The 17,221-nt window shown below is 44.9% G+C and overlaps 1 protein-coding gene across 3 annotated transcripts in view; it reads left to right on the top strand.

The window, feature by feature from the left end:
- plxnb3 (plexin B3) overlaps positions 1–17,221 on the top strand; it is a 61,417-nt gene that overhangs the window by 21,488 nt on the left and 22,708 nt on the right. The window lies entirely within an intron of this gene.

Here is a 17,221-nt window from a genome sequence, read left to right as displayed (position 1 = left end):
CAAACATCTAAATTCCGTCAGGTCTTTTCCTTTGTATGACGGATGACCTGAGCTCTTTCTGCAGTGGTCTAATAAGAATTTAACATCAGCTGTTTATCAGTCATGTTCACAAAACAGGACATGATGGCAACAAACTTTCAGTCATGTTTTCTTTTGATGATTTTCTGGAAATTCAGTTCAGATTTGAGTGCAGACGTGCAGAAACTGCCCAGTATAACCAGTCAGATCTGATCAGCTTTACTGGAACCACTGAGGGTTTGGGTATACAGGACATTCAGCCATTTTTTTTAATTAAAAAAAATGTTCTGGCACCAACAGAGACCCTCTTAATCTCCAGATGTGAGCCAGTCCTAGTCCAGCGATTTCTCCTCAGTTTGGTCTTGTTGTTGAGCTCTTTTGTCTGATCCAACTGGAGAATCAGCAAGAAGATCTGTGACCAGCACTGGGCCATTAGCACACAGGCTGAGAACTGAGAAATCTGTTCAGTTCTGGTGCTTCATTCATCAGCTTTTCGTGAACTCAACCAAACCATTTCAACTTCCTAAGACTCTTTCTCAAGATTAGTCATCAACAAACTATCAGTCTATAATTCTAAAACTGTAATTAGATGAAACACATAATTTAGTCTGAAACATGAACCAGCAACCATCCTGTCCTGATGCTAGGAGGCTTCAGCGGTTAGGGGTCGGCCCTGTGTGGCCCCTAAAAAAAAGTGACTTCTGATGGAATGTGGTGTTTTGGTGAAGTTGATTTGATGAAGCTTCTTGTCTCAGCTTGTTGTTTTAGCAGCTGAAAAAGGTCATCGGGTGAATTTGGGGGGGGGTACATGAAATCCGCCTCCAGTCTGTTGTCCAGCCATGAAGTGGACTTCAGACCCTGAATATGGCGACACTAAGCTGATGTCTTCTCTGTGCTGCGTCCCCTCCACACTTCAACATGTTTCCATACAACAGTGGACATCAAGGTGATGTTAAGCTGCTGGGACAGTGAAGGAAACTGGAGCAGAACCTGTACTCAAGTACTGTACTTATATGCAATTACTTGAATATTTTGATTTCATATTATTTCATACTTGCAGTATTGCACTGCAGTTCAGAGGAGAATCTGGGCGTATTATAGGTTGATCATATGCAGCAGTTAGTCATTAACATGAACTTCACTTTACCAACTGCAATATTAACTAATTAATGCATTAATAATTCTAACACAATAATATTGTTATTCTGAAATGGAACATCATGCATCAATTTATGTTAAGATGCTGGCACTTTTGTACTTTTGCCTTTGTTTGTGCTGATATCAGAGTATTTCTGAACTGTACTACTTTGTAGGTGTGAGTAGTAGTATGAGCACATCTTTAGGAGGAGGTTTGTGTTCAGCTGGAGGTGATGGAGGTCTGCATGAAGGATTTATTTTTGGTTTTATCTCTAGTGAATGAAGCAGATTGTTGTAGTTGAATAAAAGGATCTCCTCCCTCTTGTTCTCTTCGTTTCTCCTCTCATCGGCTCTGGTGATTAAACCCCCCCCCCCCGTCTCTCTGTTATTACAGTATTTCTGTCGTTTATTGCCCCCTCCTCCTCCCTCTCCTCCCCCTCCCTCTCCTCCTCCTCCTCCTCTTCCTCTTCAAAGCCTTGTTTTAATCTTGTAAAAATTCTGCTCTCACAAAAACATTCACGCCTGTTAAACTGCTGAAAGAAACAGAGAGAGGAGAGACAGGAAACTGTATTTGTTTTAATAGAACTGCACCTCCTCCTCTTCGTCTTTGACACACACCGTCTCCACCCAGATGTAGGAAAATTAAAAATCATCTCTTCTTCTTTTTCTTCTTCTGTGGGTCCTCATGTTTGAAATCACTGATCCAGCTCCACACCAGATTACCTTCTGTCAGCAGCGACGTCCAGAGGTCAAGTTCCTGTTCGACTCTTCTTTGAACGGTTCAGTCTCTCAGTCCAGTTGTTGCCTTTGACTCGTCTTTGTGTTTGTTGTCATGACAACTGAATCAGAACCAAACGTGATTTAATGGAGGGTCTCAGTGTAGCAGCAGCAGCAGCAGCAGCAGTTGTTATGAGTTCTGAATTGATGATTTGATGATGCAGCTCCAGGTGGGTCTTTCAGGGTCATCTGGTCTCAGGTGAGGCTCAGATTTTGTCCTCAACAAGGTTTTGCCCCCAGTCACAAATCTAAGTTTATTAATACTTGAAAGGCAATATGAAAAGACACAAAAATAGGATTTAAAAATAAATTAAGTTGGAGAGTAAAGATTAACAGATCTGACTTTAAAGAAATGAGCAGAGCTGATCTGTGGATCATTAAAACTGATTGCTGCATCTCCAGCTTTAGTTTGGATTCTAGAGACAGTACCAGACCTGATCCCAGAGCAGCTGAGAGGCTTCAGAACAGATCTGCACATCAGAAATAAACCATTCAAAGTTTCATATTAACACTGCAGTATTTTATCCTCTATTCATTTTGGTCTCAGGAAAGAGCTGGACAAAAACCTGGTCCCCAGCTGGCACCAGGTCCCAGAGGGGGGTAAATAGCCTGGGGCTCAGATTTTGGCTTAAGCAAGGGCCTGTTCCTTGGTCCCCACAGCAAAGAGAGCAGGATGGTCTGGTGTGCTGCTGGTTGGCAGGATTGGCTGATGCTGAATCTTATTGCTGTAGGTGCAGCGTTTCAATGTGTGATGCTGCTCCACTGATTGTTTCTCCTGATGTTTAATGATTAATGTTTTATTTCATAAGCATGCAGGTGCTCATAATAAAGAGCACCTACACGTTGATGTAGGAGCCACCTCCACTGTAAACCACTGGAGGAAACACTTTATTCTCAGGTATCTCCGTTCAATACCTGCGGTTGTATCAGCTCTTTGGACTATGACAAAGGGAAGGATGGCTGTAAACACTCAGATTTGTTTACTGAAGTGGCAAAATGTATGAAATGTGCAGTGTTAGTGAGTGTATGTCTGAAAGTGCTGGTGTGAAAAAAAGTATGAGCCCACAGAAATCATGTGGGAGAACTAATGTCGACGGCGGTTCCTGAATGCATTGTGGACAGACTGAACTGACTCAGGACCTGTGCTGAGTCCTGCCCCGTAGCGGACTTTGAGAGACCCAGAGGACCGTCACATGTGCAGTGTGACCAATCAATTAAAGGACTGACTTATGGTCGCACTGAACTCACACAATACCATTATAACTGAATATAATTTATTAGCCACAAATAGATTTTAATCATCCGATTTTTTGACTACTTAATACAGTGCTGTGTGTTTAACACAGTGAACATTGTTTAATGCAGTGATGTGTGTTAACAGTCTCTTGGTGTGTGTGTGTGGGTGCTAACATGTGGAACCTGAGAGTGGAGGTGGAGGCAAACCCCCATTATGTGATCTCCTGCTGATCAAAATCACTTACACACTCTGTTAATTGGAGAGGAGGCTGCGGCTGTAATGTATTCATATACACACAGTAACGCTCGGAGCGGGTGTGTGTGTGTACTGGGCGGGGCAGAGAGGTGATGGGTGTTAATGATACTGATGCTAATTCCATCACTGTGTGTGTGTGTGTGTGCTGTAGTGTTTGAGTATCAAAGTCTTGCAGTTATTAATATTTCATATTTGCAGTGATCAGTATTCAGTTTGGTTCAGATGAGCCTGCTGCTGCTGCAGAGCTTTCCTGGCAGAAAATACAGGAGAAACGGTGACAAACACTCAGACTACAGTAGAGAAACAGTAGAGACAACATTTACTGTGCACACATCAGAGTGAGGTTTGATATTAGAGGTTAGAGTCGATCAGGAATTAACACTGCTGAGCTCAACATCCGACTCATCTCCTGCTGCGTCTTGTTTCTGCATGAAGCTCTGAGCTGCAGACACATCTGACCAACAACAGCTCGGACTGAGAGGCGTCTCCTCTTATGTTCTCTGAACGAGTGCTGCTCTGAGCTCTGTTTGCAAATGCACACTGTGCAAGCTGTGAACATGACTTCATTTCCTCTGTTCAGCTTTCCACCTGTTTATGTACCATCACGCTGATGCAGTCAACAATTGTGTCAGGGTTAAAATACAACAGTAAAATATCATATCCATAAAATACAATAAAACATATTTATACAAACTATGATGCTGAGGAAGACCGGTGTACAGATGTAATACATGCAATGTGGTAAATGCATATGTTGTGTGTATGTGTAAGAACAGGATGCACATAAACACACGTACTGTAATTCATTACCGTTTTAACAAAATACATGTGCATACTGTGTGACCCCTTTTGTGCAGGTATGAGCAGCCATTCAACTCATGTCAGTTTCATTCAGGGCAACAGACAGACAGGTAATAACAAACATAATATAAGATAAGATGAACTTTATTGATCCCACAGTGGGAAAATTCTCTTGTCATGACAGCTCACAAAAACAGAATAGAGTGCAAAAAGCAGACGTGTGCAAAGCAGTTTCAAATCTAAAAAGAGTTTTAACAGTTTTAAAGTAAAACACTGTACAACATACTGCTATACAGGCTGCACATATCAGAAATTGGGTATTTTGGGTATATGCTGATCGACACTCCATATAATATGCACATTTGGATGACAAAAATTCTGTTAAATGCAGACTGTAAAAAAGATTCTGCATCCAGAAGTTTCAGGTGTCAGCAGCTGGCTGAGTCACATGACTCCTAACTGAGTGTACACAGTATTTATACTGTAGCCTGAGTCTGTAAGAGCCCAACGGGACATGCAGGTTTACTGAGAGGTTTCAAGCAACAATTACTGAGAGAAACACATCTGAACACTCAGAGCCAGACGAGTGTCTGACACCAACTGGGACACGCCAACAAGTTCTCCAAACCAAATTACAAAGGATGTGGTTTGTCATTTCCTTCAGAATGAGCCGTCAGAGCGTTTTCTGACTGTCTGACATGTTCTGGTTTGTACGGTCAACAAGGCAGAACTGAGCTGTGAGCTCCTCACTGAGGATTCACCAGACGTTAGTGTGTTAAGTAGTTAAAGTGTTGCTGGTCAGTGATGCTGGCTGTAAAACATGGAGACAGAGCAACTCAAGCTGCTGCTGCCTCAGTCCTAACATTCTGATTCCTTTAGGTCCTCTGAGTTTCAGATATTTTTAGAGTCTGAAGTTGTTGTTTCCCTCCTGCAGGGAGAACTGAGCCTTTGCTGTTAATCTGCTCTGATTCACTTATTATTCTGATCTTCTGTTCTGGATTAAACTGAGGAAAATCTTTAATTCTTCTTATTTTGATCTGATCCCTGTGTAAAACACACAACTCTGTGTGTGTTTACAACTGCTGTCAATACAAACAGGTTCTAATCCAGATTAAAGACAGATACAAGAATAGCAGCTTCGTCATCAATAAAACAAACCGACCACGACTGACGAGTCTGTGAATGTTGCTGCTCAAAACTCTGGGGAGAAAAGAGGAATTAACTCCATTCAGCTCAGAGTGGATCAGAACACAACGGGAGAGACAGACAGGCAGACAGACAGGCAGACTCTCTCTGTGTGTGTGTGTGTGTGTGTGTGTGTGTGTGTCCATGGTGAAGCTGAAGTGATGTCTTCTTTACATTCGGAGAGACTGAACAGCTGGATGTTTATTTCACATCACATCTGAGGTCAAAGGGTTCAAACCACAGACTGTTGTCATTGTGGACAGAGCCGCCGTGATGTCACTGGCTTGTGAACTAAAGTTTTTAACCTTGCAGCCTGTAACATCTTGGTGTTTTGCAGCCAGAAGTTGCCACATATGAGAGGATGGAGCTGGGAGGACATCCTGATTGGATCTGACCCTGTGGGGGCCAATGACAGGTGTCCCCACCCTAAAACATCAGAATCAGAACAAAAACAGTGCAAATGGTCAGCAGGTGGATCATGAAATGAGCATAGATCAGTGCCTGTACTGAAGTAGCTAAAGTGCAGATATTTTAATCAGCTGGTGTTCAACAGACAAACAGCAGAGAGGAAGAAGTTGTTCTTGTTGTTGAAGTTGTTCCTCCATTCGGACCGAAACCTGCCCGAGGGGAGTTTCTCAAAGAGTCCATGTCCAGGGTGAGAAGGGTCGGCTGTGATCCGACCTGCATGCCTCAGAGTCCTGGAGATGTACAGGTCTCGGAGAGATGGAAGGCTGCAGCCGATCACCTTCTCAGCAGAACGTACAGCACGCTGCAGTCTGTGCATCTGCTGCTTTGTGGTCTGTTTTAAATGGGACCATAACTAACAACATGAACCCCATGCTGGGAACCAGTGACTTTGACCATGAACTCATTGGGAAACTGTTCACTGAGGTCAGCTGAGAAGTTGGCTGGATTTCTCATAAGCTTAGATACAACCTGAAACCTTTTGCAACCAGTGGAGTCGCCCCCTGCTGGACAGTAGTTAGACTACGGGTTTTGACACAGCACTGACTTTGTACTGTTCTGCCGTCTATGGTAAAAACATCCTCATACCTGAACCTCAGACTCTACCCCTCCATGGCCATGGTAACCAGGCCAATGACATATGGGGTGTTTGTGTTTAAACAGCTCATTTTGTTCCTGTGGCAATGAGCCACATGACCTTGGAAACAAATTGACTTCCTGTAGGGACAATGATGATGGTGATCATGATGATGATGATGGTAATGATGAAGGTGTATGTATAGTCAGCTCGGTGACTCACACACATCCTCTCCAAAACTACTTTTGGAAATGACTTTTCTATTTACTGACAACATTCATAATCCCTCTGGGGTTTAAATTGTGTGAGCATGTGTGTGTGTGTGTGTGTGTGTGTGTGTGTGTGTGTGTGTGTGTGTAATGGCTGTCACACACCGTCGATGATATCAAACCATCCTTGTCTCTCTGAGCGCTGAAAAATATTCATGAGCTCACCAGGGGAGTGTGTGTGTGTGTGTGTGTGTGTGTGTGTGTGTGAATAATAATAAAGCAGAACAGATGACAAAATAATCCTGAAGCAGAAAAAAAGATGAAGTAAAAGTAGAAAAGAAAAACAAAGAAGAAGCAAACAAACAGAGACAGGTTCAAGTACTGTGTGTACTGCTTAGTGTTTCTGTCAGGTAGTACTGCTGTAATACTGTTGTAGTACTGATGTAGTACTGTGTTTTAGAGGAGAATAATAATAATAATAATAACTTTATTTATACAGCACTTTTCAAAACTCACAGTGACAAAGTGATTCACAATAAAATAAAAACTGTAAACCGAAAAAGGACAAACAATGATTAATTAGATAAAATACAGTAAAATTCAATAAAGTAAAACAATATTAAGATAAAATGAATAAATAAATAACAAATTGAGATTAATAGTGTCAAGCTGGGGCAGGACTCAGATGCAGAGACACGATTTCAATAAAACAGACTTTATTGACGATGTCTGTGATAACACCTCTTGGCAGAGTGGAAAACAATAATGCTATGAAATCTCCGAAAGTGCGCTCTCCCTAGAAGAGAACAAAGGGCTATGAAACATTAATAAAATAAAGGTACAAAAAACAATAACTGGCTATAAAACTTAGTGAACGAAAATCGCTCCCGAGGGAGGAAATGTCAAAGGACAAATACAGGTTTGGCAAGGAGGCGAGAAGTGCTAAATCACTGTACTCTGAGAAACTTCAACAGCAGTTCTCAGCTAACCACTGGGCCTCTGTGTGGAAAGGGCTTCGGCAAATCACCAACTACAAGCCCAAGGCCCCCCACTCCACTGACGACCTGCGTCTAGCCAACAGTCTGAACGAGTTCTACTGTCGCTTTGATGGACTATCTGCCGGCCCTGACTCCTCCACATACCCCATCAACATGGTCATACACACCCCAGAAGACATCCCACCAGTGTCCACCTCAGACCCCTCCTCCTCCACCACAGCCCTCTTTATCCAGGAGGAGGACGTTAACAAGCTGTTCAGGAAACTGAACCCTCACAAGGCTCCTGGACCAGACGGTGTGTCCCCCTCCACCCTGAGACACTGTGCGGACGAGCTGACTCCAGTGTTCACAGACATTTTCAACACCTCTCTGGAGTCATGCCCTGTGCCAGTCTGCGTCAAATCCTGCACCTTAGTTCCATTCCCCAAGAAGCCAAGGATCACTGGACTTAATGACTACAGACCTGTGGCACTGACATCTGTAGTCATGAAGTCATTTGAGCGCCTGGTTCTGTTGCACCTCAAGTCTATCACAACCCCCCTCCTGGACCCCCTGCAGTTTGCCTACAGAGCCAACAGGTCTGTAGATGATGCAGTCAACTTGACTCTACACTTCATCCTGCGGCATCTGGATTCCCCGGGAACCTACGTTAGGATCTTGTTTGTGGACTTCAGCTCTGCCTTCAATACGATCCACCCAGCTCTCCTCCAGGACAAGCTGTCCCTGCTGAACGTGCCTGACCCCATCTGCCGGTGGATCACTGACTTCCTGACAGACAGGAAACAGCATGTGAGGCTGGTAAAGAATGTCTCGGACACCTGGACCATCAGCACCGGTACCCCCCAGAGCTGTGTACTTTCCCCTCTGCTCTTCTCCATCTACACCAACTGCTGCACCTCCAGCCACCAGTCTGTCAAGCTGATTAAGTTTGCAGACGACACCACCCTCATCGGTCTCATCTCGGACGGGGATGAGTCCGCCTACAGGAGGGAGGTGGACCGTCTGGTGTACTGGTGCGGCAACAACCACCTGGAGCTGAACGCCGTGGAGATGATCATTGACTTTCGGAAAGTGCCAGCTCCATCGCTCCCCCTCACCCTGACAGACACCCCCATCTCCACGGTGGACTCCTTCCGCTTCCTGGGTACCACCATCACCCGGTACCTCAAGTGGGAGCCGACCATCAGCTCCCTCATCAAAAGGGCCCAGCAGAGGATGTCCTTCCTGTGGCAGCTGAGGAAACTCAATGTGCCAGTCAAGAGGATGGTTCAGTTCTACACGGCCATCATTTGGTCCATCCTCACCTCCTCCATCACCGTGTGGTACGCTGGGGCCACCGCCAGGGACAAGCACAGACTGCAGCGTGCTGTGTGCTCTGCTGAGAAGGTGATGGGCTACAGCCTTCCATCTCTCCGAGACCTGTACACATCCAGGACTCTGAGGCGTGCAGGTCGGATCACAGCTGACCTTTCTCACCCTGGACATGGACTCTTTGAGAAACTCCCTTCAGGCTGAAGGTTATGGTCCATTCGAACCAAAACCTCACACCACAAGAACAGCTTCTTCCCTTCTGGGGGGGTCCCGGTCCCTTCTTGGTCTGTTGAACACCAACTGACTAACATACTGCTCTGCTCTTTAGCTACTTCAGTACAGGCACTGACCTATGCTCATTTCATGATCCACCTGCTGACCCTTTGCACTGTTTACCTCACCTACTTGCACTATACTTCCACTCTATACTACCTCACTGTTGTACTACCTCCAGAACATTTTTATTTTACTTATTTTGTTTTGTTTTACCTTATTCTATTTTGTTTTATTCTACTATTATATGTTACTCGTTCTTACGTTCTGTTTATGCACCAATCACCAAGACAAATTCCTAGTAATGTGAAACCTCTTCACTTACATAGCAATAAAGATGATTCTGACTCTGATTCAACATATCAGTACAAACATGATTCAGTTAACACGTTTACCAGTAAGTGTAAACAGTAGAATAAACAGATGCATTTTGTATTTGCAGTGTTAGGCTGCTCAGACTCTTCAGTGCATCATACAGTCAGGTACATCAGGTACGTCAGGTAACATCAAGTATCCACACAGGGTGGACACAGCAGGTACAAACAAGTCAACATACAAACCAAACCACACAAATGAGTCATTTTTCAGTCTTCAGCTGCATTCAAAGAGAAGGAGACGGAGGGGATCAAACCAGCCAACACACATCTGCATGTGCATCTATGGTCCCACAGATCTTTCATCTTCTGAACAGCCTTTCATAGCTGGGCTGGCCGGTCAAGCCTTCACCAACCTGGAAAATATAAATGTGGGCAGATAGGTGTGTGTCATCTACCTGTGTACACCACACCTGAAATTATCCACTGCAGGAGGACACCTGATGAGGGTCACCTTGGCTCAGAGTCTCCTCAACAGAAAGTAGAACAAACTTTGTGAAATGAACAAAAAGAAGAAACGTAACTGCGCACACACAGACACACAAGCAGTTGTATGTGCTGGATTCTGTCATCTCTTTGAAGAGAGAGTGTGAAGACTCAGCAGCAAACCACAGAGGGGGTAGAGGTGTGTGTGTGTGTGTGTGTGCCTGAGGCGAGGCAGCCTGTAATCATCAGCTTGATGTGCTGAAAGCAGCCTGTCCTTCATTTACATACAGAGAGAGAAAAGGGAGGAGGGAGGGAGAACGGAAGGGGGAGGGAAGTGACAGGAAGAGAAGTGAAGTACAAATTGCTCAACATTTCACTGCAGACACACCTGCAGCTTCACTTCTGTTGCCATGGTTACCTGCGGGTTTATAATTCTGGAGGTTAAACTGTTGTTGTCTGAACTATTTATTGACACCTGAAAGCCAATTAGAGAGCAAGTGTTTGGTTCGAATATAGTGTGACTCCTTGTTTCAAGTTTTGGAAGAGGTTCTGGTGGCCCATAAAGATGTTCCAGGTGTGTGTGTGTGATGAAGTCCCAAAAGGGCGCAAAGATGTCTTAGGTTTCCTTTATGGTTGTTCAGGAGATGCCAGCAGTCTCTGGGGAAGTTTAAGGGGTCACCTGGGACCAGGTGGCAGATGATACCAGATGATACCAAAGGTCTCTGAAACTGTACCTTGAGGTGGGTCTGTGAGCAGGTTCTAGTGGTCTCGGAGGTGGTCTCAGTGGTTCATGAAGATATTTGACAACGTCTTAGATGTTCCAGGTGTCCAAAAAGAGGCTCCACTGGTCCTTTAGAAGACACCACAGTTCTCTGGGGATATTCCAGTGGTCCTAGAGGAGATTTTAAGTGGTCTTGTGGTCTTCAGAGATGCTCTTGACCCCCTCATTAATGAAGTTCTCAAGTTGCTTAAGATGCTGAGAGGTCACTGAGGAGGTTCCAGGGGTTCTTGAAGAGATTCAAAGAGGTTTATTGTCCTATACTCTGTGTCAACACAGAGTCGACTGAGCAATGAAATACTTGTGACAAGGCAGGCAAGCAAAACAAAGTAAACATAAAATAAATAAAATAATAAATACATAAGTAAAATAGAAAGAGAAACATTTTATAAATGAACATTATTGAAACAGTATATACATGTGCAACAGCAGACCAGATGTGCATATCAGTGTGCAAAGTAGGTGAGGGAGATGATATGATGGGAGCTACTGGTTTAAATTTTTGAAGACGGCAGCAGTGAAGAGAGTCTGAGATCGGGGTGTTTGAGATCTTTGATGATCTTCTGTGCGTTTCTGAGACGTCGTGTGTTGAAGAGGGGCAGTCGTGGATCAGCGGTTAGGGTGTCGGACCCGTAACCGGTGGATCGCTGGTTCAATTCCCCGTACCGGTGTCCATGGCTGAGGTACCCTTGAGCAAGGTACCTAACCCCCACTGCTCCCCGGGCGCTGCACGCGGTCGCCCACTGCCCCGGGTTTGCTGTGTGTGTGTGCACGTCACTTGGGTGGGTTAAATGCAGAGAACAAATTTCGTTGGAGTGAGTTCCCTCCAATGACAAAATATGTAAAAAAAGTTCTAAAAAAAAAAAAAAAAAAAAAAAAAGATGCTTTGCAGAGAGGGAAGGTGACAACCAGTGAGTCACTTTGTGTCTCACCCGCTCGAGAGACTTGAGGTCTGCAGCAGAACAGCTGCTGCACCAGGTGGTGATGGAACCAGTCAGAATGCTCACCTGTGGTGCTCCTGGGGAAGGTGCAGAGGGCAGTCGTGGATCAGCGGTTAGGGTGTCGGACCCGTAACCGGGGGATCGCTGGTTCGATTCCCCGTACCGGTGTCCATGGCTGAGGTACCCTTGAGCAAGGTACCTAACCCCCACTGCTCCCCGGGCGCTGCACGCGGTCGCCCACTGCCCCGGGTTTGCTGTGTGTGTGCACGTCACTTGGGTGGGTTAAATGCAGAGCACGAATTTCATTGGAGTGAGTTCCCTCCAATGACAAAATATGTCACTTTCATCTTTCATCACTACAGCTCTGACAACTGCAGTCATGTGAGTGGTCCAACAGAGGTTCTCGCTGATGTGCACACATGGGAGCTAAAAGCACTTGACCTTTTTCTGACCCCTGATGTAAAGGGGAGGCGTGACCTCCACTCTCATGCTTCCAGGAGCCAATACCTATCATTTTGGTCTTGCAGACTTTGAGAGGTTATTAGTCCTGGCACTAGGTTTCCAGTGCACAAACCTCCTCCCTGTAAGCCGTCTTGTCATTGTTTGAGATGAGAACAATGCATGCATGCATGCAAATTTCAGGATTGCATTCGAACTGTGCTTGGCCACACAGTTGGCCATCACATATCACACATCAGGGTGTAGAGGAGAGAACTGAGGAGCACCTGTGCACAGCATCAGTGTGGAACAGGAGAAGCTGCCCATCTTAAGCACCTGGGGTCTGTCCGTCAGAAGGTTCAGAATCCACAGATAGATGAGTTTAGTCCCAGGATACTGAGCTTTTGGAAAAGCTTCATCGGCACAATGGTACTGAATGATGAGCTGTAATCAAGAAACAAGAGGTTGCAGATGTCTGTAAAAAGAATCCATAGAGCCTCAAAGTTAATAAAAGTTCTCCAACAGTCATTGAGTAGTTATTCTAAGGCACTGTATGGGCTGCAGGGGCCCTTAAAGGTGCAGTATGTAAGAATTGGTCAGCTCTCTGAACAAGAAAAGGTGGAGAGCACATCACCAGGGTTAGTTAATTGAAGCTGGTAGCTTGACTAAGCCCAGACTGGGAGCTGGGAGCACTGGGGGAACATTGGTGTTTACATCGCTAGCACAGAAGTTCTAGACTGCTGTGAAGAGGAGCTTTTGAGGCTCAGAATGGGCACAAGCACTGGAGCTGCAAGCATGCAAGAGAACTGGGCTCATCTTACGATTGAAGCTAAGAAGAGAAAAAGAGACAGAAAGACAGGTTAACAAGTGGACAGGAGTAAATCTCAAACTGCCCTCTGCTGTATCAAGTGCAGCCAAGGTACAGCTAGCTGACTAACCTTAACTTGCTTAACTGCTGCTGATAAAGTGATTTCCACTTACCGTCCACTGCTGTCAATAATAATGAAGGTTTTCTGAGGTTTACACTGTGAACCTCTGAGGAGGCAGCAGGGTTCAGGTGAGATCCTCCTGCCAGAAGCAGCTATAGTTTCTCCAGGGTTCGCCAGGTGACGTTGGAAGTGTGAAGTTCAAACAAACCTGCTTGAGTGGACTCAGAAAGAAGTAAGCTGACCAGACCTCTGCAGCTGCCACTTATCTCTGCTGCAGGCTACAGTTAGCATATTACACCACCATCTACCAGTCAGCTGCCAGAGGCCAAATGGCACTGTGGGTAATGGGGGGGGGGGGGGGGTGTAATATGCGATTTAAAAATATAAAATACTGTGTCATTTAAAATAAAATTTATTCCACATAATTATGAATTAGCAGCCTTTACAGTTCAGATGGCCTGGGAGTGAAAGCTGTTTTTAAGTCTGTTAGTCGTGCTTCTCAGGCTCCTATATCTCCACTCAGAGGGCAAGATGGCAAACAGTTCACGTCCCTTTAAATGTTCCTGGGTCTGCTTAGACATCCGGAGCTGGCATTGTCCTCCAGAGAAGACAGGGGACATCCGATGATTTTTGCAGCAGTGCTAATTATTCTCTGAAGTCTGCAGCAGAGCAGCCAGCATAACACGCAGTGATGCAGTGTGCCACCACACTGTCGATGGTGTAGCAGGTCGTGTGTCGCCAGCAGATTTCCCCTCAGGTTATTGTTGTGAAGCAGTCTTAAAAAGTGTAGTCTCTGCTGAGAGTTCTTCGCTACTGCCTTGGTGTTTTCTGTCCAAGAGCAATCTTGGGAGATGATAGTCCCCAGGAATTTGAAAGTAGAGACCTGCTCCACCTCAACCCTGCTGATGAAAAGTGGGGTAGGGTCAGTCCTGTTTGTCCTGAAGTCCACCACCATTTCTTCAGTTTTCTTGCTGTTAAGGGGCAGGTTGTTATCTATGCACCACTTGGACAGCGTCCTCACCTCATCCCTGTACGCAGACTCATCACCTCCGGTAATCAGGCCGACCTCAGTGGTGTCATCAGCAAACTTGATGATGGTGTTGGAGGAATAGATGGGAGTGCAGTCTTGGGTGTACAGGGAATAGAGGAGTGGGCTTAGCACTCAGCCCTGTGGGGATCCAGTGCTGAGCGTGATGATGAAGGAGCAGCGGGGACCGATCCTCACATGTTGAGGGTGGTTTGTGAGAAAGTTCATAATCCAGGCACAGGTGGAGCGGGGGCATCTAGGTGTAGAAGATTGTCCACAAGTATTAAAAAAAAAAAACTCTGATTTTGCTGCATTGATTTCAAATGAATGTTTCAATGCAGAGCGACCACGCTCAGTGGGCCATGTGACACCTCCAGGGTGGTTCTGGTACAGAATGACTTTACATGTAAAATGTAGGTGCTTCTGCAGGTGGAGAAGCCACATGGATGTAGCATGTTTAAAATGCTCATATATTGAATGTTTCAGATCAGCAGGAAGCTTTTCTGAATGATGAAAACTGAGCTCCAACAATGAACATTTGTCCTTTGACCTCAACTTCTCTACTCTGTGTTAACACACCAGCTGCTGCACACACACACACACACACACACAAAGAAATACTGAAGACTGAACGGGTATGGCTCATCCCTCAAAGTCTGAAGTATGAAATTGAAACATTTTATATTGAAGAGATGGTACAGACGGGCAAATAGGCAGACAAGCAGATGGACAGACACACAGGCAGGTGGACAGAAAGCTGATCTGAATTCAGCAGATGAAACATGGATTTATTCTTTCTCTCTAAATTCTTCTCTGCATTTTTGACTTTAATGCTCCATTGCCTCCAGCTGTCTTACAGCCCCCCCACCCCCATCTGTCTGTCTGTCCGTCCATCCGTCTCTCTCTCTCTCTCTCTCTCTGTGTCTCTGTCTCTCTGTTTAGGTCTATGAATTAAAGATGAACCTCCACCCTCCGCCCCCATCAGGCTGAAGGAGGAAGTTATTACCATACAGACACACTTTGTGTGTGTGAGGATGTTCAGTATTACCATGGAAATGTTGAAGCATGACATGACTGTGTGTGTGTGTGTGTGAGGCCTGAGGCCTTTCTGGGTGTTTCCCAGCATGCACTGGGGCAAGTTAAACAGCGAGTGTTCGTTCAGAGTTTCAGTCTGAACCAACACTCAGCAGGAGGCAGCAAGGGCCGAGTGAGCTTGAGTTAAACAGGAGAGAGAGATGAATGGTGTTTTGTATCTCAGAGAAACTGAGTCTGTTTTTACTGGATCATAAGACCTGGGACTTTTTCAGCCAACAGCGCCCCCAAGAGGCTGCACATTTCATGACAGACAATATATATAATAAACCATATAATAAATTATTAGAAACTAAGAATATGATCTTATTTGTAATGTTATCACAGATTCTTCATGGCTCCTGGTTTAGCTTTTTCTTTTGTAATTTGTTCTTGTCTAACGCAGGGTTGTACAATATTAAAAAAGAGCAACAGATACAGCTATTTATGTATACATACATGACAAATAACTCATTTTACAGCTGGATGAATGTAAACAAGTAACAAGATGATCATAATAATAAAATTTCAATGACTGGAACACAATGTTCTTCAGCTGCTGAGCACCGAGCATCATAGATATGAACACAGAGTCCTCCTGCACTCAGAGTCCTGTCAGGGTTCTGTCGGAGTCCTGTCCGCCGTTGGCTCAGAACAGCTTAATGTGGAAACATGTCTCTGTAAAGATGAGGACAAAGCAGTCCAGCCTGAGTCTCATCTTGTCCTGAAACCCGACATTGGCCATCAGCAGCCTGAAGTCCAAGCTGGGCTGCGTGGCTCCATTCAGGATCTCTGTCCTCCTCCCCAATAGGTGGTCCAGCTGGTGTGGACAAAAGACTGAAAAACATGTGCTGTTTCTAACTGTGCTAGAGCCTGTTGAGAGATTCCTGGTTAAATCTGTTAGAAGGCAGTTGTAGTGAACCAGTGCTGAAGAGACGTGTGACCGTGAAGAAGCACTTATAAATCAAAACACTCTGGCTGACCTGCTGCAGTCTGTCTAATAGGATAATTAGAGTCTGACCATGTACAGTTGGTCCTTAGGCGCTAGCAGACAGATCATGAATTCATTAACATCTGAAGGGAAACAGAATGAAACAAGAGACCTGAAAAAAGCAGTTTGACTCCAGTTTTAAAAGCCAGTCATTCTCCACTCTGTGATAAATCAAACCCACCAGAGGTTTAAGTCATTTCACTGTTGCCGTGGATACGGGTATGTTGCCATGGCAACGTTACTACAGGCAGCTACAGTTTGACCGTCAGATGAAGTGTGAAGCAGCAAAATATTTTATTAATAACTTCAGAGAGGGCGCCCACAGAGACTGAGAGAGAGAAGGTCCACGTGCAATGCCGAGAGTCACCTGCTCAGGTGAATCTACACATGAAGACGAATGTCCCTCAACTTTATCTGAGACGGTCATGGTTCAACTTGACCCCAAAACTCCTGCTCAGAGGGAAAGAGCAAATAACGTGGTCACAACTCAGCTCAGCTTAATGTTCTGCAGCCAGGCCGAAGTCTGACTGTCTGCAGGCTCAAAGTGATTTAACAAGGGAACCTTTTATGGAGAAATGTGAGAGTATTCAATTCTCTGACATTTTATTAATACAAAATTACTTAACCTTTCATCAATTAAAATTTAGATTTCACAGCTGTGCGGGTTCAGTCTGACCTTTGACTTGTAAATCGTCAGTAAAGGCACCTGGATCATAGATTCGTTTGAAGAAGTTTCTGGCTTGAGAGCCAACATCAGTGATCCAAGTGATGTCAAAGACCTGGAGAACTGAACCACAGATACCAGGTGTCAGTCAAAACTGAGGAAGGTCAAACAACCCATACATTCCAGTTGCCTTTACTCAACTCAACTGGATCACTGAGAGTCTTCGCTGACATGTTCACTGACTTTAATTGTTTATCTGTTTCGTTGTTTGTTTTTCTGTTTTACTATGTTTATTGCTTGATTTGAGCTGTTTAAATGTAATGAGGTGTCATACAATGT

Source organism: Scatophagus argus, chromosome 8, assembly GCF_020382885.2.
Source record: "Scatophagus argus isolate fScaArg1 chromosome 8, fScaArg1.pri, whole genome shotgun sequence".
NCBI lineage: Eukaryota > Metazoa > Chordata > Actinopteri > Scatophagidae > Scatophagus > Scatophagus argus.
This window is presented reverse-complemented; position numbering and strand designations above follow the sequence as displayed.